The sequence below is a fragment of the Paramisgurnus dabryanus genome, chromosome 19, assembly GCF_030506205.2.
Source record: "Paramisgurnus dabryanus chromosome 19, PD_genome_1.1, whole genome shotgun sequence".
Lineage (NCBI taxonomy): Eukaryota > Metazoa > Chordata > Actinopteri > Cypriniformes > Cobitidae > Paramisgurnus > Paramisgurnus dabryanus.
In genome coordinates, this window is record NC_133355.1 from 10,301,655 (window position 1) to 10,322,891 (window position 21,237).

General features: G+C 38.9%; 1 pseudogene; it reads right to left on the reverse strand.

The window, feature by feature from the left end:
• LOC135773542 (fibrocystin-L-like) overlaps window positions 1-21,237 on the reverse strand; it is a 51,996-nt pseudogene that overhangs the window by 6,859 nt on the left and 23,900 nt on the right.

The following is a 21,237-nucleotide window of genomic DNA, read 5'->3' on the forward strand; positions in this document are numbered from 1 at the left end:
TTTTATTAACATCTAATAATTTTCGACTGAAGCAGTCTGTGGATCCTCACCTGTACACGGACGGTTTTGTCAGCATATGCATGGCTGATGGATGTAGGGCGGTAGATTATAGGCATGATGCCCATTCCATTATCAACCAGGGTCACATTAGAGATGTACACATTCATAGATACCTGGAGGTCAAGAGAGGACAACATATCTTCAAACAGCATAATAATGTTGATGAGATGTACTGCATCTGTATAGATGGCAATTCAGCAAATACTTTCTGCAGTATACAACTGTTGATAGGCTTTAGGATGTTTATCATACTTGTACGTAAATGCCAAAATCAAAACTCTTCCAGACGGTGAACCCCTGGATTTGAGAGCAACCAGCAAGTCCGTCTTTATTCATGTAGACTCCATACAGACCACCATGTGCTTCATTCTCACTCCATTGAGGTACTAAACCTGAACCTTTTGACATAAAAATAAAACAGCAGTTGATTAAGAAGAAGCTTTTATGTTGTAGAAGTATTGCTCACTGTTAATGTAAACACACTTATTTACTAATGTTAACAAACACAACCTCATTATTAACAACTTTAACAACTATGACTACCTCCTCATTAAAATCACCCATAATTTAAACCTGTGACACAAATACACTTCAGTCTGATTTACCTGGGCAAGGTTCTCCATCAATTCTGAATCCCACTCGTTCATAACCAGCAACAATATTCCCTTGAAGAATCACATTGGTTGCTTCACTAACCTGAAATATAAACAGTAATTATTATTTATGTAGTTATTGTCTGTCTTTAACTCTTAGGGCCCTATTTTAACGATCTAAGCGCATTGTCTAAAGCACACGGCGCACGCTCTAAAGGGGTGTTTCGGTGCCACTTTTGCTAATTTAATGACAGGAAAAATGGTTTGCGCGCCGAGCGCACGGTCGAAAAGGGTTGTTCATATATCTCATAATGAGTAATGGGTGTATTATGGGCGTAACGTGCAATAAACCAATGAGAGTCTCAGCTCTCATCCCCTTTAAAAGCAGTGTTGGGCAGTAGCTTAAACACTGTTTTTAAAAAGCATTACTTAAAATGTTTCTCATCTCACCATATCTATAGGTACAGTGTCATTGTTTCCAATAAATTCGTAGGGTAGCATTTAAAAAAACATTTAAAAATAGATGCATTTGTTTAAAGCAAAGCATTTATATACTTACCAAGCTACAAGTCTCATTGACGTCTCATAATCGGTCTTCATTTATGCCCAAGAGACTCAATAATAATCTTTACATTTTAATCCTTTAATTTTTTTATTTAAAAGCGTTTTTGTGCTGCTGCGCATTCATGTATGTGATAAGCAAAAGCGTTGTAGTTCCGTTTATATGCGCATATTACTATCGCGCTCATTAAATAACAAAAAACATTTAAGCCAATTGACTTCAGACCAGGTTTTTGTTGGTCAATGGCGTAGTCTATTTTAGTTGCCTCAAAATAGCAACGCGCCAACAATGTTCCTGAACACACCTCGTTTTCAGACCAGAACACCCATGGGCACAGAATTGGGCGCAAATGCATTTGCTATTTAAACAACGTGGCGCAAAGCGTGAAAATGATCATTGTGCTAGGTTGAAACTAGCAAAAGAAACTTGCGTCATGCATTGTGCCGGGTGTATGATAGAGCCCTTAATTTCTCTCCTTAATCACTAACAAGTAATCTTTAAAACATACCGTAATATGGCATATATTTTGTGGGTAGGAGTGGGGAAGTTAAAACAGTGTTTGTTTTGTGAATGTACAGTAACATGAATAATCAGGCTAAGGTTATTTTTGTACTATGGTATGGACACTACATTTATTTATTTATTTGAAAACAGTACCTCAATAGCTGCATTCCACTCAGTGTTTAAAGTCTCTATTGCACCATTGTAGGATCCTGGCCACAGTGTCATAGTAACCAAGTTTCTCCTGACAGCACTGTTATCGCCCCATATTCTGATTCCTAAAGAATAAAAATTGTAAAAGAGAAAATCAATTTCAGCGTACTCAATTTAACTTATATTTGCACTGAACAGTTTAGTTGCCACTGTATAGACACCTTCTCCAACAGTGTGATGGATCACGTTGTCATCGATATTCAGTCCATCTGTTCCAAACACCCCAATAGCAGGAGCAAAGCCATCATGGAAAGCACATCCCTTTATGTAGGACTCATTCGCCACCTATTAAACAGTTATAACCATGTGATTTTAGTAAAGTACTGCAATGCATAAAAAGCATTTGGTGTACAGACAAAAGTCAGGTGTAGGAATTAAGCTTTTGTGTTCTCACATCTCCCAGGTTCAGAAACGCCAGAGAGTAACGTGGATCTGATGGGTCGTTCCATCCCTCCTGTCCTGTGTGGTAGAACTCAATGTTTCTGATCTGAGCTTTTCCTGCAACACATAATATCACAGGTGAGCTTAAGTTTTACTTATGATATACAAACAAGATGTTTATTTAAGCAATTTTAATAGAAATGTTTAAATATGAAGCGTGTAAATGAATTAATTTCTCACTTACTGTGAGATAACAAAAAAAAAAATTTTTTTAGGAATCTTAGACCTCCTCCCTGTTGTGAGTATTTTGTCAGTTTAATTTGTTTTATACCTCTGTATAAAGTATTTCCTCTTGTGAAGGAGCCCACCAGTACTCTAGCTCCATAAGACTGTGTGTTCATGGCTGGATACTCCTGTCCAATGATCTTGATGTTTCTGGTCAGCAGACCCACATCCCCTGCAAGCTGATAGCTTCCAGAAGATCCTGGGACACTGTACCTTTGTCCTATATTGAGAGTTACATTTCCCTCATTCATAGTAATAGCAGTGCCTAATCTTGTTATATCTATATTGTTACCAAATAATAAAACACAAACCTCTATTCATCACAGACAAATATTACACTAAAGCAGTGTTTCCCAATCCTGGTCCTCGAGGCCCCCCTGCCAGAAAGTTTTAGATGTCTCCTTATTCAACACACCTGATTTTACTCATCAGCTTGTTAGGGAGACATGTTTACCATTTTTGAAGGAGGTTGATAAGTTGAATCAGGTGTTTTAAATAAGGAGACATCTAAAACTTTTTGTCAGGGGGGCCTCGAGGACCAGGATTGGGAAACACTGCACTAAAGCATACACCTGATTACTACAGGAGTAATAAAAATAGCCGTTTTTCTAAATGCACCGTTGCAACAGCAACTTATCAATTGGCCATTGTGGATTAAATGATTGTCCAAGACATATAGTCCTAGTCCTAGGCTGAAAATGTTTCAGTGTACTAACCGATGTGTGTGTATGTGACAGGCCGGTCCAGGATCAGTGTGCGGCCATCGTCTGAGACTGCACTTATGGTGCGGACTTCTGTCTGCCATGGATCATAACTGGTGGTAGACAGCAGAATCTGATCTCCAACCTGAAGGTAAAAAAATGTCAACACAAAGCTTGCATTGTTTTATGCGAACAAAGAGGAAAACACATTTGAAGTGAAGGAGAGCACATGACATAAAGGTATGTAATATAAGGTGCTATTAAATCAGTTGTTTATGACAACGACTACATTAAATTATAGCTTAGTATGTTACATTTGCAACCTTAGTAAATGGTTGTCTTAGCCCCTCTTAAGTGCTGTTTTGAACATCTAACCTTCCAGTCAACAGTTTCCTCCAGAGAGAGAGTGTTGTTTCCAGCCTGGACTGTGTTGGCCAGTTTAGTGTGAGACACATTGTGTGGCATGCCATAAAGATCAAGAGATCCAAACACACCTGGAAAACAGCAGTGTTTCTATAAATATGATCATTTATATGATTGCAACTGCTAAATTCTCTATGAAGAACCTTTTATATAACGCCCTTACCCAGCACTTTAGACCCTTGGTTTATTCCAGGCAACAACCAGTCTGGTGTGAGATGGTTTCCTCTCAGTATGATCTGTAGTTCACCTCTGAAGGGTTGATCAGGATATCCAGCAACCAGACGGCCACCCTGAGTTAAAAGTAAGGTAACAGTTTATTTCGATAGTCCACTTTAGATATTTTTACTGACTGTAAATAACTTTAGCAACTACCAGTCAATAAAGTATTGATAGATTGCCCGCTTAAGATCTGCTATAGTTTATAGTGATGATCCCCAGCAGATACTCTCTGACATGTACTGTAGTTACTTTTGTAGTTAATTTATCACTCAGTTGAAATAAATGGTAGGATGCAATTTGGTCTATACTTTATATTCTTACCTGAATGGAGATGTATGTGACATTCAAAACAACGTTGTTATATTGAGAACCACTGATGTTTGCCGTGCCATTAATTGTGTCTGGAATCATCAGAACTCCAAATATTGTCAGCTTGTTCAGGGAAGGAATTTCAATGTCTACAACCACACACTTCCCTTTAAAACAAAATGGGACAATTTAACGATCATTTGTAATTATTATACAGTTGTATCATATTAATAAACCTGAAAGCTAAGATACAGTGGCAAACAGGGGTTACTGCACAGCAATAAAATAAAACATTTTTAAATGGGGAAAAAACCCTAGAAAACAAAGATGTGTTTTACAACACATGCATTGCAAATCCTCAAAACAACTAAACAAAATAAAAGCAACGAATTTAATTCTTAAAAATATTACCTATTCATGTCTCCTTTAAAGCAACACTAAAGACTTATTGCTCTTTGCTCCCCCTACAGGTTAGAAGCGTAATTGTTCATTACCACTGTCGTAAATACTGCAGCATACAGTAGCTGGCTCTGATTGGATTGTAGGTCTGCCGTAAAGCAAGTTTTTGTAGTTTTCACTCGAACTACAGGACCACTACCCGACGGTTGGAAACATCTTTAGTGCGGTTTTGGCCGATAGAGGGCTGCAAAGCGAATGTGAAAGTGCCATTCACCCTGTTTTGAGTGGTTGAACCACTAAAACTTTTTTGGAAACGTTATTTTAAGGTAAAAAAACTCTTTGGTGTTGCTTTAAGTGCATAAGTGGTTAGGTAGAATAAAATGTTAATATTTAACATAAAAAGGAACAAATAGAGAACATTAAAGTGATTAATAATGTGTTTTTGGTTTATACATTTCAGCAAATAATTTAGTCAGTGAAAAATGAGCAGTCTCAGCAAAGTGCATCACTTTATTTGGTCCCCTTGAAACACTTATATTGTCATATGTGCTGTTTTTGTATTTGGTTGTGTTGTGCAGATTTGCAGTGCACGTGTTGTCAAACTGTTGAAGCTGTTATCTTCATTTGCAAATGTTTTTACTATTTGTTTGTGTTCATAACATTTTTAATTCATCTGTGAAGATTAACTTCTTGGACAAAATGTGTAATTGTCATTAATTACACAAAAATACATCATCGCTGCGGCACTCTATTGTTTCAGAATATAAGGACTTTAGGTCTGAAGTGTGCAAACCTGCATCGTGGTAGTAGCAGTTCTTATTTATTTACTTGCATTTAAAAAATACCTTGACTTTAAAATTTACATTGGAAGAATGGCTATGTGTAAATTAAAATGTAAATGTTTCTTGTGAAAAAAGTTAATTTCTAAGCATTTTACTTAAACAGTTGCTTACCTAATGGAATGACCACATCAGAGTCTGTTTGTGGTACAGCAAAGTTGTTTTCAGGGCTTGATCTCCAGAAAGATGTGTTTGACCAGGGAGTACATCCACTGCTGTATATATTTTACAAACAACATATGAAGTCTAACAACATATTGTATTATTCAAAAAATGTGCTGAGCAAGTGAATTTGTGTAACATACTTGAAGTATTCCTGTCCGGGCAAAGAGGTGAAATTGTCTGATGGTGAGGGAATTGGAGGTCCACTTGTTGGTGTGATGCACTTTGGATAGTAACACTGATACACATAGAAGTATATATCTCTGTCTTTAAGTGACCGGTCCACACTGTGCCTCCTCCTCCGGCTAGCTGCATGATCTCTTCCAGATACTGCAGTCAAAATATAACAAATGTTTAATTTCCTATAGACCTGCAGCATAGGGTTGACATTTTATAGGACTTGGATTACGTTGGCAAATGTTTTATATGAAAGGATGAGTATTTTTACCCATGTAATATAGGCTGTTTGAAGACTTGTTAAAGTACCAGTCGCCATTTACATTCACAGCAGGGTCCAGTGGCTGGGAGGAACCATTTCGGTTATCCATAATGTGGAACCAGTCAGGCGTTTGATTAAAGTTGTGATTCATTATGATATAATCCTCTGTCTATCAGGGAGGGAAAAGGTACAAAATTAGACTGATGAAACCAACTAGAAAATTGCTAAATATATATTAAAGCAACACCAAGTAGTTTTTCAACCTTCATAATATATTTCCAAGACCCTTGTGATGGTACATTGACTTACAATAGGGTGAATGACATGTATGCCATAGCCTGACGGGGTCTGTATCGCTTTTACTGGCACTACGGAACTTCAAAAAGAAGCACAAAAAGAACTACAAAATCTGACTGCTTTACGGCATACCTCACTTCCGCCCCCACCCCCATTTTGTCAAGTTCGGACGCGAGAGCCTTACTAGCGTTTGTTTGTGCTGTCACGCGGGTGTATGTTGTTATCATGGCCACTGAATCAGCAATGAAACTCAAGAAGGCATGGGTTTTGTCTGAGGAGTCTAGGAAGAGAGTGACAAAATTAAAGGCGAGGATACGAGGATAAACATTGGTACAGCGTTTGCTCGCTGACAGGAGCTAAAAGTGGCAGTGGGCTGCCCGACCGATGCTGACTTAGCCGTCATGCTGTTAGACCAGAGTTTCTCAAAGTGTGGGGTGGGCCCCACTAGTGGGGAATGGGAACATTACAAGTGGGGCGTGACAAACGGGAGGAAATTTAAAAACAACATCAGACTGTGAAGAAAATGTCACGCGAAACCCTTCAAGAATAACTTAATGTCGGAATGTTAATTGAAGCTGATCAAAAACTTGAATGTAGAGAGGCGGTATAGGTGGTAGCGGGTATAAAAGTTAATAATGGATAGGTTTGTGACACGAAATGAGAAGAAAACTGGATTCAGCACCAGCAGAGAAAACCAAGACAGACAGTGGACCTAATAAACCAAAAAGCCAGCCAAAAAGAAAGTATGATGAATTTTGTAAGAATCAAAATGCAAACAGTTGCAATATTATTTTTTACATTTGAAAAAAGTCTAATTTCATGCAAAGGGATAACACATTTGCACATTTCTTGCTCTTTTGAAAGTGTTTATGCTGTTATGGTTTATAATATGATGTGATTAAATACATTTTAACAGTTAAACTTAAAGCCTAGTTGATTACCATTTTGTTTGGGCGATTAGGGACAGGTGGGGCTCGAAACCCTTCCCTACCTCCAAAGTGGGGAATGGCAGAAAAAGTTTGAGAAACACTGTGTTAGACTAATAAGTATTGAAGTAATTTGTTGTCTATGTTACTGAAGCTATCTGGTCCTCCATTTCTCTTCATGAATCAAGTAATGCTAGTAGAGGAGCAAATTATTATTATTATTAGCCTATGTCTAAATCGCGTGTAGTACAAGTTTGGTAGGGGCTACATTCTTGCAAGTAAATAATACATTATTAGATGGACAAATTAATATTTTAAGCTAACTAGCCTGATGACTGCAGGCTGATAATCATGTTTGTTTATTTATTTTTCTGGTCAAAGTGTCTTGCCTCAGGCTATAATGCAAATCGATCTTTCAACTTTGCAGATTCATCGAGATTGTTATTATAATATTGACGGTATATGGCTATTACCTACCACACAAACATTGATTAACAACACAAAAATGTTATTGGCATATCCATTCTGTAAAACAGTAGACAAAATAGGCTACTATAATAACGCTGGCTTGTAAATGTGAGCTACGTGATCTCTTAAAACCCATGGAAATTATATTGTATATAGTGTGTATATATTGTATATTGTATAATGATGTCATAAAATTTAATATATAATATCCTGAAATATATGCAGAGTTTGTGGGTTTCGCATGTGTATCCCCTGGTGTAACCATGACAGATTTAATTACGACAGTAGAAGACAATACTGTTTCCAAACTGTAGGGGTGAGCTAGACTTACATGGTATTGCTTTAAGAAATAATAGAAAAAATGAAACAAAGCAATAATTTACCTAAAAAAAGTCACACTTAAGTGGTCACACTTTACCTTAAAGCCGTAGATCATTCCACTATATGAGATGCTGGTGACTTGGGAACCACGCTCAAAGTACCAGTTGTAGGTTTGGTTTGAAGGCACCAATGCCATCCAGCCATATGACTGTGTCACAAGCGTATAAAGGAAAGGTAACACACAAGACCCTAAAGGGAGATTTAGTGTAAATCATTACAAAGTACATTACAAGGCAGAGTGAATTGTACAGTAACACATCTGACAAATGCACACAAATCTTTATATCTCAATAATCCCAAAAGTAGATTTTCAACCTACCGTATGAGTTAGTGAGATTTACATTGTTATACCAAAGTGAATATGGTGAGGGATAGAAGAAAACCAGCCGATGGAAGTTAATGGTGTTGTCACAAACTGCTCCAGGAACACCGACACTCCAATCTGCTACTTGAGAGCAGTGACTTGGGTCGAGCAGGTTACTCATCGGCACCACCTTAGAGTTAACTTTGCCTTTATTAAAATAATTAGATAATGTTATTCAGAAGCTTGTCTTGTTTAATCTGTAACATGAAAGTGACATTATGGCCAAGATAGACACAGAAAGACAGACACACATTCCAGTCTCGAAATTCCTAACCCCCAACAATTTCTCTGGAGTAACACCAACTAGTACACTTTAAGAGATCTCAATCATCAATAAACACATCTGGCTTATTAGTAGTAGTATTAGACCTGAAGTAGGTGTCTCCCAGTTTGAAATAATATCTAGAGAACTGTACCTGTCAGGGATCCATCAGTATCTACGAGCACCACCTCGTGCTCCCATCTGAACCTGGCCTTATTGGGTGACTGATAGTATCGGATCCCACTAAATCTTGCGCTCCAGCCTCCACAGTGGGATGTGCAGGTTCCAATGATTTCTGCCACCCCAATAACTGCGCATGTTGACCGGTTGAAGTTCACAAACTTGGTGTTGATGACACTCATACCATCATCCAGAGGCAGAACAACACCATGTGTGGTGCAGTAATCATTTCCCAGCCCCAGCTCATCCACGTGACCCACAATTGTGCTGTTGACCACAGCTGCACCTCTTTCCAGCCCCCATCCACTGACATAGCTCCATGTGATCCTCTTGGTCTCCACTCCTGCTTTTTCATTATTGACCATCAGGAACTCACTGAACTGCACAGCTCCAACATTCACCCACTCAGCACCTTTCTCATTGTTCCAGGAGATCAGGCGGCGGAAGACTGCTGGGGCTGGTGTACTGGAAGAGCATGGATTATTCTGCACAGGGAAATACTCCTGAAAGATCCACAATCCATACCAGCCCTGTGAATGCACAGTATTGTTGAAGAACTCTCCAAGTGGAACTCTATTCGGACAGATGTTGGCATCATAAGATGGACCATCAGGACGATTGGGCATTGGGTACCAAAATCCAAAGTGTGTCCCACCAACCACGGCATTATGTCTGATGATGTTGTTAGGGTTGGTGAGCCAGTATGCAGCCGGAGTTACATCATCATTTAGCAAACTTGTGCTCTGTCTTACAAATACGGCCAAATTGTACTGCAAGATGTTTCCGGTCTCAATGCCGTCTTCAATAAAGAATGCGGCACCTTTAATATCGTAGACGACATTACGCTCCACCAGTAAGTTGTGGGTGTTGCGGATGGCCACAGCACGGTTGTAAGATTGATGTATGGCACACCCTCGCACGTACGACTTATTTTGAACATCACCCATTAGATGCCAGTGGATCGGGTAGCGGCCCAGACGGAACCCCTGTCCAGCATGATAAACCTAAAGAAAGGTGGGCAATAACAAAATAATACCTTGATGGAATGTAATTAAAAGGTTTTGTATTTGAATCTCCTTAAGTTTTCAAACGAAGTTAATCATTTGGTTTTTTGTACACTCATTCATTAAACTGTTACCTCAACATATTCAATTCTGCCAATTGTCAGGTTCTGGTTTGGTTGTGGTGAGTGGAACATGATGCAACCACCAAACTCATCACTTCCTACTTCCTCACCAAATCTCCCCTGGAAACATGTCTGCACCGCAAATTCCCCTGTAAGAAAATATGAATATATGAATAAATTAATGTTGTGTAAATGTTTCAAACAATAATTACTTATTAACAAACAAACAGCCAGACCTGTGTCAAATCCATCAGGGCAAGCTGGTATCAAATCATTCCACTCCTGGTTGTTGGATCCACGGACAACAATGTTTCTGGTAAGAAGTCCCACCTCTGCTCTTGCTTCAAAAACAGTCCCATCAGGCAGAGTGACAGAAACACCCAGATGAGTGTAGGTCAGGGGTTCAGTCAGTGTGAGGGTCCTGCCATCAGCCGAAACTGAGGCAATTCTTCTTAACTCATTCTCTCTCTGGCTATGTCTTTGGATTTTTAAGAACATACGATTCAATTAGGTTTAATTCATAAGCATTTTCAGGTCACATAATTTGATTTAAAAAAATACACCAGTTTTATCAAAGGAATGGTACTTTTTGCTGTTAAAATGAATAAGAATCTAGACATGTGGAGCGATTAAAGTGATGCTATAGTAAAAGAAGTCTCACTTTCCAAACAGCCCTCTCATTAGGAGGCGCTCTGTACAGAGATTTGTGAGGAACTTGCAAACCTTAACGCATGAGCTATAGCTCTTGAGCTCAAGAAACAAACTTTATGGTTTGAGTTAATCTTTGTGAGTATAAGTCATGTGTAATCGTTGGTCAAAAATATGTGATTTTGTTAACTGAGTTTCACTCCAGCTTTAGCAGTGTGCATCTATACTGTACCTCTTCCCTGTTGAAGCAATGACAATTTCATCTCCAGTTTTCCAGGTGACAGCATCCATCAGTGTGAGAGTACTGGAGCCATTCTGTGCAGTCTGGGAAAGACGAGTCCACGGTACAGGTACTGGGATTCCTGGAGAAGCAGGTTTTAATTTAATCTTTAAACGAAGCATCACTGGTTACGCACTATGTTGTCTGGATCAAGAAAACTTAGCACCGTTGTGATGTCAACCTAAGGGCTATTTTGACTTTGTTATATGGCTCATTTCTATATATGTGTTCATGTCAGCCCATGTACATGCTGTCATTATTAAAGCAGACAGTAGGTTACATATACAGAATAAATACTAAGAACAATACTAAGAAATGTTGAAAGTATTTTTACAATTGGGATTATATTAAGATGAAACCGAAGTACTCTACTGTACAAGCATACCATGCAGATCCAGCACTCCCTCTCTGACACCCAGGGTCTTGGCACCATAGACAGGAAGTTCTTTAGACCTCAGGTGTCCATGCAGTGTAATGATGGCCTTATGCTGGAAGGGCTGCTGCTCTGTCCCGATCTGTAAAGCTCCACCATCTGTGATCAAAATGTTCTCCGCCTGTAGCTCAATATCTGCCTCATCAAAAATCAGCCGTCCACCTTAAAGGAGATAAAACATTCACAAGGATATTGGTTCACAGCTCCATGGTATGACCATCATACTGCAGTCCTTAAAACAGTAGCTAGAAAAATGGAAAGAAACTACCGTATGGCGTTCAGCATGGAAAGAGAGTGTTCAACACTACAAACAGAATATAAAAACCACCAGATCTACCTATCTCAGTACGCTAATTAAAGAAGATCATAACAACCCTCGTTTCCTCTTTAGCACAGTTGCGAAACTGACTAGAAACAAAGAACAAACAGAAACCAATAGTAAACTCCAACACAATAGTAACGACTTCATGAACTTCTATAATAACAAAATTATGTTTATTAGGGAAAACATAGAAACTACGCAAGCAGCCACCACTCTACCCAATAGTACATTTACCACTAGATTACCTTACGAACATCTTGAGTCATTTAAACCTACTACAATAGAAGAGCTTTCTAAATTAGTATTGCATCCAAATCATTGTCCTGCATATTAGACCCCGTTCCCACAAAATTACTAAAAGAGGTATTTCATGTAGTGTCAGACACAGTAATAAATATCTTTAACTCATCTCTAGAATTAGGATACGTTCCAACAGCTTTCAAACTAGCAGTTATTAGACCGCTCATTAAAAAAACAAACCTTGACCGGGGAGATCTTAATAACTTTAGACCAATCTCAAATCTACCTTTTCTTTCTAAAATATTAGAAAAAGTAGTGGCAAGCCAGCTATGCACATTCATAGCGAATAATAATACATATGAAAAGTTCCAATCAGGATTCAGGCCCCACCATAGCACAGAAACAGCGCTGCTTAGAGTTACAAATGACCTCCTATTAACATCCGATCATGGTGAAATCTCAATCCTTATATTACTAGACCTTAGTGCAGCCTTTGACACAATAGATCACAGAATCCTACTCAATAGACTAGAAAACTATGTTGGCATCAGTGGTCAGGCGTTAGCCTGGTTTAGATCGTATCTAACCAATCGATATCACTTTGTTTATGTAAATGAGGAAGAGTCATATCAGTCCCCCGTTAAATACGGCATACCTCAGGGATCAGTTCTAGGACCTATCCTATTCTCGTTATATATGTTACCTCTAGGAGACATTATCAGGGAACATAACATAAGTTTTCACTGCTATGCGGATGATACCCAGCTTTACATCTCGTCACATCCTAGCGAAACCCACCAGTTTGCTAAGCTAACAGAGTGCATTAGTGATATTAGGGACTGGATGGCACATAACTTTCTTATGCTAAACTCCAATAAGACTGAGATACTTATTATTGAACCAAATCGCTCCAAACATAATATGTCAGATTACAAGTTGCCCATAGATGGCTGCACGGTGGTGCCATCTTACACGGTTAAGAATGTTCGACAGCAATCTATCTTTCGATAGTCATATCTCCAACGTCTGACGCACAGCATTCTTCCATCTTATGCCATGCAAATCAGGTAAACAAGCTTCAGCTAGTTCAAAACGCCGCCGCAAGAGTGCTTACTCGATCTAAAAAGTATGACCACATTAGTCCAATTCTGGCATCTTTACACTGGCAACCAGTTAAATATCGCATACAATTTAAAATATTACTAATCACCTACAAAGCCTTAAATGGCCTAGCGCCCTCGTATATTAACGAATTACTGTCAGAATACAATCCACCACGTAAACTGCGATCACAAAATTCTGGTCACTTAATTATCCCTAGAATATCAAGGGCTCTATCTTGCACCCAGCGCAATTGACTTTGTCAGTGACGCATGTATCATTAGTATTTTGCGCCGGCGCACAGCGGGGTTTTTCCCTCCACAGATGCACGTCAGCAAACTAGGGAATGAACTTGCGCTCCCTGGGCGGTTCAGCGCAAAAAGGAGGCGTGTTGCGGCGCAAACCATCTCTTATGCTATTTTGCAGTTTCAAAAAACAATTGCGCTACTAACAAAAAAAAACTAGTCTAAAGTCAGTGGCGCGTTGCGCGTGGTTCATTATGCTATTTTAAGGGCGCATGCTTGACCATAATGTATAGCGTGCACAACGCGCATACACTTTGCTTATCTAATCTACACAGATGCAACAGTTATTTTTGCAAATCATAAATTGTTACACTTAAAAATATTAATACACGAGATAAGGGGAATCATAGTGGTGAGCATTGTGGTGATATTTTTTATTTATTCTCATGCAAATAACGATTAAAATATTTTCATAACTTTGTTGTGTGGCTGTATTACGTTTATTTTATGTAAATAATAGTTCAAATGTTTTCATAAGAAACCTTAATGTATATGAACTTGATTTGTAAGAGTACTTTGGGGTTGGACCTTGCTTGCGTTTCTTGGGTCCGATTTCAAAGCCCCCAAACCCTTTCAGCGGTGAGGGTGGACGCAGCGATGTCCTCTGCTGGCGTCAAGTCCTGAGGCAGATCCACCTCCCGTTACACGGCGTGCCCGATTTATGCTGGCAAGCGTGGGATTCCCCCGTACAAGAACGTGGGTCTCCTCGGCTGTAAACCGCTCCTGGCGTGCGCCTGGTAAATCCGTCATAATAATAGCAACCCGCCATGGAACTTGCGCCCTTGCGTTTAAAGGGAATGTTGGCTAGCGTTCTGATTGGTTTATTTGACGTTACGCCCAAACCACACTTATGAATAATGAACCTACTTCAGACCAACCTCTTATTGATTTGCGCCCGGCGCAAGAGTTATTTCTCACGCCGGGAAAATAGCAACAGCGCCCAAGATCCGCCCACAAACTCACTTGCGCGTTGCGCTTCGCACTTGCGTTTCAGATCGTTAAAATAGAGCCCCAAAAGTGTCTAAAGGTGGTAGATCCTTTTCCTACTTGGCCCCTAAGCTCTGGAATGATTTACCAAATCATTTTGTGTATCTGACACAGTCGATCAATTTAAATCTAAACTTAAGGCATTCTTCTTTAACAAAGCATTCACATAAAATGTCCAGTAAATGAACTTATCCCGCAATTGTTATTTTGTCTAGAACAAAGCACTCACATACCTCATATGGGTAATATACTATTGCCGCAATAGTTAGCCTGTCTGGAACCGAGCTGACTTAAACCACTATAATGTATGACACTTGCATTACATGCGAACGGCCCCTACACTAATAGAATTCTGTTTTTGTCTCCCTGTCTCGACAAACAGACCCAGTTCCTGTTGCTGTGAAGCTCATCACACCACTGATCTACTGGCTGTCCTTCAACGTGATGCCCAGCCGATACACGACCAACGACCACCGGCTGAACCAGTTTAATCCGCTTACCCGCTTCCTATCCCTACCGTGTTTATATATATATATAAATATATATTAATTTCTCCCAAGAGTTTTTGTCCTTCTAGGAGTTTTTCCCACCGGGTTTTCTCCTAGGGGTTTTTTTCGTCCCCGGGAGAGTCAGCCAACTTTGGCTTAACTTAGCACTTTACTGTATACTTTACATTATTAATATGCTTGCTTGTACGGTTTAACCTTAGACGCTATATTCTACTTCTTATATTATCTATTACTCATGTAAAGCTGCTTTGCAACCATTAACAATTGTGAAAAGCGCTATATAAATAAAATTGAATTGAATTAAATAGTACTGTATATATGAACTGTATGAACTAGCCTAGCCTAGCCTAGGATTATTACTTGGGTGTGGTAAACAGGGGTTAAATTGGGATTTGTTATGTGGGGTGGGGGCTCCATGGGGTTGGCACATGGTGGCAAAAAAACGTTTGACGCGTCGTGCAAATGAGCGGTAAAAACCCGAGCGCACAATCCGTTTTGGCCCTCCATAGAAATAAATGAAAACACGTTATTCACTTCACTTCAGTCCACATGCACCAGCAGCAGGTACACTGGCACAGAGCGGAATGAGACCTTCAGCTTATGTTTTTTTTGGGGCTCAATCCTTGCCCAATTTAAACCCTGGTGGTAAACATGCCTCACCCACTTGCCCTAATAGCCTTTAAAAACTTTTTGTCAAGGACTACAGGACTGCATAATTCTTCATGCCACATATTTATAAAGGTTGCATTTATCTCCATGAACATACCTTGGATGAGGAGCATCTTTAGGACAGGGGTGCTGGTGTCCAACAGAATGGTTTGACCAGCAGTGATTACAGCAAATGCGCCTTTCTCAGGAGGTGAGTCTCCACCCCATGTATAAGGAGATGACCATACGTCAATGTAGAAGAAATTAGCATGATCCTGAAAAAAAAAAAGAAGAAACATCTCATGCAATAGTTGTGATGCACCAATATCAAATTTCTCCACCAATAGCCAATTATTCAGACTGATATCATCTGATGCTGATAGTTTGGTGGTTATATTAACTTGCATTAACTAAATTCGGAATATTCTATTTTCAGTCATACAAGACCATTAATATTGTACATTACACTAGTAATGTTTCTTTACATTTTCTATACACAGAGCTCACATTCATTGCATTTTCCATTTTCTTTTGATTGACAGGATATATCTTCTGTGACTATCGGCTGTTGTCAAACTATTACCGATAGTGTTAAAAATTGGCCCAATTGAAGTTATTTCAATTCAGTTCAGAATGAAGTTAATTACTTTCAGTGGGGTCAAGATTTAGCTTAATAGATTTTGGCTGATCTCCAGGTATGAAATACATTGGTTAGTTTGTGGTTCTTTTAATTTAGGATGGGTCAACCATCTGTTATTAAAAATTCTGTTACCATTCTGGCGATTCCTCTGTTTCCTATCAGAACTCGCACTTTAGTTTCTTGGGATTTTGGTTGAGCATTAGTCACACATATAATCTGCGTCCCATTGGCTGACTCAACATCACAGACAGATCCCGCAATCGTCACAGTAACTTCACTGGCATTTGCACTACAGGTGAGACAAGGAAAGAAAGAGAAGTTTAAAATGAACTCATTAAAAAATATGAGCAGAATTAATTCTTAAGAAACACTTGAAATGATCTGTAACTGCTTTACATAAAATCAAAGATCTTTCTTAGAAGCAACTTGTCTTTGCTTTTTATAGACAGAGTGCAGTAATGCAAATTTGAAAACCACGTCCACCGGGGGGGAAACAATCCAACCATCTCCATTGACTTTGTATTGCGAGAGGCCGCCTCCTTGTCATTTATGGCTTATAACAAAAACAGAATAACGCTCGTTTTTTGAGGTCGAAAGCTTATAAGTAAAAACTTATTTCTGGGTTTTTTGGCTTGTTAGCTGTACATCTTGTCACAAAGCAGCTTTTAGGTATTATTCTGTTTTAAAGTTTAATCTGTAAATAAGTTTTTATAAGCTGTCGACCCCAATAAACGAGCGTTTAAAGACACAGAAGTGGAAACAGGCAACTTTTCACCTGAAGCCTGATCCAGTGATGGTGAGTCTGGTGCCTCCAGCTGTTCCCCCTCTGCGTGGTGTGACAGCACTGATAACAGGGGTTAAAGAGGATCTGTATGTGTAGCCGATTGTGAGGTTGACTCTGTTATCTCCATTCATCACTACAACCTCACAGACCCGATCTGTTTCATTTCCTGCAAGAGAAACAACATGTACGGTACTGTAAAAGATCTGCATCAAAGCTGTCAGATGTTTACTCCAAATTATATACTTTTACATAAAATCATAGAACATATTTATTTTATGGCACATATACAATCTACAGTGTTTAATGAGAAAGTAATGCATACCATTGTTGTACGGGACTACACAGTACAGTTGGGTAGATGTGGAGATCTGCACGTTTACGTTACACTCTCTGTTACAGATGAGGACTCTGGTGGAGTTTGGGTCGAATCCAGAACCTTGAATGGCAACAACAGCTCCTCCAGCATAGCTTCCTGAAGAAATACAGAACAAAGGGCATAACTGTAGGGTTTTCTTGCTGTATAGTCTTATACTTGAATTAAATAAATAAAAATATACTTCAACTGCTAAAAACTTAAAAAACTATTTTTTCAACTTAAATTTTCTCACTTTTTAGGTGTTACCAATAAAAGTAATTTTTAAAGTAGATTGATTTCTCTACAAAAACTGTATAATGTAGGCCCAACAATTTACAACATTATTAACAGGATTAAGGCTGAATAAGAATTTATTTTACTATTTTGATTTGTTTAGATTATTTTCATTTTACTTCCTGTTTTAATATCCTGAACTTACAGTATGCAAAATTTGATACATTACACTGTAAATGAGATGTAATACAGTGGCAGAGAAAGTGATTACCTTCATTTGGTGTGACACCTGTCAGCAGCAGTTCATAGCTGAAGACAGACTTTGTCAAGGCATGACCTTTGACCTGATGGTATAACATAACCGGAAACGTTCCTCCTGCGTGTTCCCCAACAGTGCACAGTAACTGTGTGTCTGTGATGGATGTCACATCACAATCCACACCATCAATCTCCACTGAGATGAGCGCTGCATCTGTGCCAAACCCTGAACCAGACACAGTGATCTCTGTTCCCACACGACCTGTGTGACCATTTAAAGCAATAGAGTGGCTATAAGGTCAGAATTTTAGGGTGAATTGTGCCCTGTTTTGTTTCCTGCCAAGATTTTATTTTTTATTCTGTTATCTTCTCTGTAAAAATCATAAGTCTGATTGCTCAGGAAAATCAAATCTTACCTGTTACAGGGCTCACTGACGTGATGTTTGGAGTTTGTTCAATGGAGTAGTTGAAACGTTGACTTGGGTACTGAACGTTAAACACCCAAATATCCACCTGCACCAGTCCCTTTGGATGAAGAGGTGTCAAACATTTCACCATGTCTGGGTTTACTTCCAGAATCGAGCAGGGGAGGTTACCAAACATCACAGTGGTGTTTCCTTCCACAAAGCCATTTCCTTCAATCAACAGTGGAGTTCCTCCACCAATGCTTCCTGATGTTGGTTGGATGGTGGCCTGTGGTGTGCTGGTCAGGGTGAAGATTCCTGTGGCGAGACCTTTGCTCATGACCACTACCTTTAGTGCATGTTCCCCAGCAGGCAGGGCACCAACCAAAAGTGTGATGTTGTTATCTGTAACCCCTGTGACTTGTAGTGTAATATCATCTGCAGATACTCTCAGATCAGCTGTATTGTTCCCAAAGCCGCTGCCAGTGATTAAAACAGAAGTAGAGTTTCCAGTAACAGAGTCAGGTGACACACTGGAGACAACAGGTGCAATAGATGAAGAATATTGAAACATGCAATCAGAACTGCAAGAGGAGGAGATGCTGTTAACGTAAACCGTGACGTTTCCCCTGCGAGGCTGAGATGGTGAGATGTCGCACACCACATGGGAGTAGTTCATGAAAACTACATCACATGGAGTGTTTGCTACCATAACAGATGCGTTCAAGAAACCAGAACCTGAGATGAAGAGACGTGTTTGGCCGGTCGTACTGCCCACAGAGGGGGAGACAGAATCAACCACAGGTAGAACCACAAATCTGCGGTCGTACTCTTTTGGCATTGTCATGATGGCTGTACCCAGGTTGTTGACCCGGATGGCTACAGGTAGGGGGATGCCCAATGGAGCACCTGAGTCAGGACTGAGTCTGCAGTTTATCTCATTAGAGGTGCTGCTGATGACTTGACACGGATGACCTCCAACTTTGACCTTTGGTTGCCAAATGAAAAGCAAATTTGTTAATTTAGCTTTATTCCAAGTAATATGCATACATTCATCTTTCATCATTTTTGCAGTTGACAATGACTCAAACAAAAATACAGTGTCTGAAAATGTTTTATCATTTAAATAATATTAAACATGTTAATGTTTTTCTGTCACATTCATAATCATCAGATGCCCATCCAGTAATCCAGTAAACTGTATGTGACCCTGTCTGTGAAATCCAAGCTAAACTTTCATAATCTGATTTTGAAATTAGAAGCATTAAAGTTACTCATTGATTTCACTTTAATTTCACATTGATTTAGTCTTTAACAAGACTTTATTACTTATAAAGATATCAAGGTTATAGAAAGTTATTTACATTGTGTAGAATGACTTTATGTCAAAAAATGTCAAAATAATGATGTTAGTTGGGTTTTCACAGGCTGGGTCACATATTTAAATTAATCTCTGATAACCTTTTATTATTAGAAAAAAACTACTCTCTCTAAGGTTAGGTCAGTTTATGTTAATATCAACCTCACCTCATTTGCACAGGAAGTGTTGCTGAAGCCAGATCCCAGGATGTTGATGATGTCATGTATGGTACCGTGGTCAGGAGTAATCTTTTCTACAGTGGGACTGGCACAGGAAGTAAAACTGAAGGTCAGACCATCAGAAGTCTCCAGCTGATCTCGAACACAGTCAGATGTGCCCACACACTCAGACTCAGATGAGTTTATTTGTCTTAAAGCTGTGGATAAGTAAAATGAAGATTGGTTGTTTTGTTAGGAATTGTGCTTAAGTGGTTCCACCATATGATCACGAGCCAGTGAATCACTTTAGGTGATATTTCAAATCATTATTTTAGAATGTACTTCTATTCAAGTATATCCAATGTAATTTGTTGACGCTACTGAAATAAGAAAGTATAGTGTACATGCTACAGCTTTAACATTAAATGTTGTTATTGTACCTAAATTCACAGAGGCTGTTATCCCATCTATAGACACCTGAAGCTCAACCGTTTTATCCTCCAGCGGCCTGACGGTGACTACACCCTGTAGCGTCTTCTGGTTACTGGAGTCAATGTAACCACTGCTATAGTAATAAACTCCAGGAGATGTGAAACGATATCCGAAAAAACCTTTAAGGTAAAACACAGACACACAAAGAAAAGTAGTGTCAGATTTCCCCCCTCTTCAAACAAACTGACATTTGGTCACCAACACTTATTGTCCTCTTTATTTCCTTTACTGGAATGCGGTAATTTACCACAAATAGTATTTTATAAATTCAATGATTGTCACCTTTATTGCTTCACTGTAAACAGTCTGTTTATTGTGCACAACTATTTACAAGCAGCATATATATTAAACTGATTCCCATAATTATGATTCCTTTGTATTTTCAGGGTTAAACGCATCTTTTGATTGATTTAATTTCATTAAATCATTAAATCAATTTTTTTAGCTTAAGCATGGACTTGGCCTTATTTTAATTAGGAAATATAACTGGTTTTAACAAACATGCCTTACTAAAAACATTACTGGCATGCATTTTTAAGGAAAAACAAAGGGCACTGATGTATTTTAAGATACAGTATTGTTCAAAATAATAGCAGTACAATGTGACTAACCAGAATAATCAAGGTTTTTAGGATATTTTTTATTGCTACGTGGCAAACAAGTTACCAGTAGGTTCAGTAGATTCTCAGAAAACAAACAAGACCCAGCATTCATGATATGCACGCTCTTAAGGCTGTGCAATTGAGCAATTAGTTGAAAGGGGTGTGTTCAAAAAAATAGCAGTGTCTACCTTTGACTGTACAAACTCAAAACTATTTTGTACAAACATTTTTTTTTCTGGGATTTAGCAATCCTGTGAATCACTAAACTAATATTTAGTTGTATGACCACAGTTTTTTAAAACTGCTTGACATCTGTGTGCCATGGAGTCAACCAACTTGTGGCACCTCTCAGCTGTTATTCCACTCCATGATTCTTTAACAATTCAT